Here is a 3,190-nt window from a genome sequence, read left to right on the forward strand (position 1 = left end):
TTTTCTTTCTCTCCCTCCACAAGAACTGTATGGTATGGTCTCATTTTCCAAGGGCTGGTTTACTCAAACTTAGGGGTTGAAAACCTCTCTATGTACACACCTCTGGCCCTGTCCATACCATGTGCAGGGAAATCAACCATGATCTCTCTTGTGGAGTGTGCTGCCAAGAAAGAGGAGGAAAATGGACACAAACATAGCAGAAAGGTGTATCTTTCTTATTTTGTGAAGTAAATGTGTTCCTGAAATGTGTGTGGGAGTGGAATCCTGTATTTAATACATTGGGGAAAAACATCACTAGTTGAGGAAATCCTATGATGAAAAATTTTAAACTAATGATATTGAATTTTTAAATTTCATTTTTCCATAGTATCTTTTGTTTATTAGAGTCTGGATCTATTCAGTTACCAATTATCTAAGAAAAATCCACCCATCCCAGAAGATACCAACACAGAGTAAGGTAAACACACAAATTTACAAAAAGGAATACATGTATTTTACATGTAATAACTTACTTTTCCAAGGGAGGAATCACACCCTAACAGACCCATTGTGTTATACTAGGACTAGAAGCTGTGTACAAATAAAAGTAGTTTCCTCACTGTTCTTGTCCAACAGATGGTTCTAGAAATGTAGTTTAGATTTCTATTAAATCTCATTGGGGCCTACTACCTGGTTTCTCCTGTGGAATCCACAGAGTATATATAGTACATCAGATATACTATATTTAGATCTCACTATTGCCATTTTGTAAGTGACCTTGGTCAAGCAACTTAACTTTTCAAGCTCTCAGTAAATGGCTATAAAATAGGGACAATCATAGCAACTACCTCATATGGTTGTGATGCAGATGATACGTGATACTAAATCTCAAGAGTGTGGATCCATTGAACTAGGTGAAGTTGGGACTTTGGGAGAGGGAAGTATTCCCTCCTTAAGGTGACCCTAATGCATAGTTCCATTACCCTAGGGGGTGACTTCTCCCCATCATGCATCTAACAGTATAAACAATTTTACCCATGTGAAGTCAGGTAAGGGGAGGTAGGGCACATGTAGGCTTTGACAGGCCATTGACAGATTCTCCCATGACACTACTCTGGGCAAGGTGTCCTCCAGGGCTGGATGACAGTCTTAATCATAACTGTAAGTGAGAGCTTGCTTGGGTAGCTCATGAGCTCAAAATAGAAAGGTAGAGACACCACTGACATGCAAACCTGGAAGACTTCTGTAGCAGGTGAAGATGATCTTCCTCCCTCCCCCATCTCAGTCTCCTCCTTGAGGTCACCTGCGGCTGCAGGAGAGGTCTCTTTCCAGCAGGCCCATGCTTCTCATCTCCAGTGCCTGCAGCTTCTCTGCCAGAGAGAGGGCTTTATCCAGCACTGGGGAGCTAGCCAGCCGCACACAGAAACCCGATCCCAGGGCAGCTTTCAATGGTGGGGAATGGAAATCAGTGGAGAAATGCCCAAGCCCCCCACCCCCACCCTAGCCAAGCAATCCAGAAGGACATTTCTGAGTGTCCCCATAGTGTCTCAGCCAGTCCCCTGCAGGATGGAGCCCTAGTTGCCCCTGGCCACCTGCTGTTTAAAGCCCTCTTTTTTGTTTTTTTCTTCCCTTTCTCCCTTTTGCTACTTCCACACGTGTGCCTCACTTGAGCACCTCAAATAAACTACCTAAACCCGGGTCCATGTCTCTGGGTCTGCTTTTGAGTAAGGTGACCAGACGTCCTGCTTTTGGCGGGACAGTCCCGTTTTTTAACAATTTGTCCCGCGTCCTGTGGCATTTTTAAAAAGTCCCGATTTTTGGAAAGAATCTTTTATTGGACTTTTTTAAAACGCCGCGGGACACAGGACAAATTGTTAAAAAGCGGGACTGTCCCGCCAAAAGCGGGACGTCTGGTCACCTTTCTTTTGAGGGGACTCAAACTGAAACACAGTTTCTATCTTCTATAGTTTGCACAAGAGCCAGGTGAATGGGAAACAGGACCGTGAGAAAGACTCATTACAAAAGAAATAGAATAAGCCTACCGGACATCTGTTTTCAAAGCACTGTCTTTCACCTACATCATTGTTATTCAAAGCCCAGAGGAGCAGCTAGGGCATCACCTGAGAGCTTGTGAGAAATGCAGACCCAACCCAAGCTGACTAACTCAAATCTGCATTTTAACAAGATCTCCAAGTGGATGTGTGCGTGGTACTGTTTGAGAAGTCCTGCCCTACGTTATCTTCCTGGACTTGTAGTGGATTCAATAGTGCCACCCCCAACCCTCCCACCCCCACAATTCATGTCCCTCCAGTACTTCAGCATGTGGCCTTATTTATTTATTGGTTTCAGAGTGGAAGAGAGAAGGAAAGACAGACACACCAATGATGAGAGAGAATCACCTCTTGCACACCCCACACTGGGGATAGAGCCCACCACCTGGACATATGCCCTGACCAGGATTTGAACCCTGGCTTCCTGGTTCATAGGTCAACACTCAACCACTGAACTACACTCACTGGGCCAGAATGTGGCTTTACTTAGACATAGGGTCTTTGCAGGTATAATTTGTTAAGAGGAGGTCATATTGAGCAGTGTGGGCCCTATATTCAATGACTGGTGTCCTTAGAAGGAGAGAAGAGGAGTCACAGAGACACACAGAAGAAGACCATGTGGCAGAGATTGGAGTTATGCTGCCATAAGCCAAGGAACACCAGGAGCCACCTGGAACTGGAAGAGGCAAGAAAGGATCCTCCACACAACCTTCAGAGGAAGTGCGGCCCTACAGATACTTTGGTTTGAACTAGCTTCCAGACTGTGAGAGAATACATTTCTGTTGCTTTAAGCCACCAAGTTTATGGTATTTTGATATGATGGCCCTGGGAAACTAATATACAGTATTATTATTATTCCCAATTTCTTAGCGGCAATAGTGGCAAAGCTAGGACTTGATCTGGGCACAGTTTGTGTTGTTGATTCAACACCCCTCAATAGGTGCCAGGCCCAGGAGATCTCTAGCAGCATTTCCAGGGCCCTGTTATTAGTGCTACCCTGCTCCTCGTTGATATCCGGGTCATGGAAGCAGGTGCAGGGACACATTGCTCAGGTGAGCAGATGACACAAGGCTGGGAGGGCTGGTTGATATACTGAATTGGGACTCAGCAAGATATAGACAGATTAGAACAAGGACCCCATAACATTAGATGATGGAACT

This window comes from Pipistrellus kuhlii, unplaced genomic scaffold (genome assembly GCF_014108245.1).
Source record: "Pipistrellus kuhlii isolate mPipKuh1 unplaced genomic scaffold, mPipKuh1.p scaffold_m20_p_19, whole genome shotgun sequence".
In the NCBI taxonomy this organism is placed as follows: Eukaryota; Metazoa; Chordata; class Mammalia; order Chiroptera; family Vespertilionidae; genus Pipistrellus; species Pipistrellus kuhlii.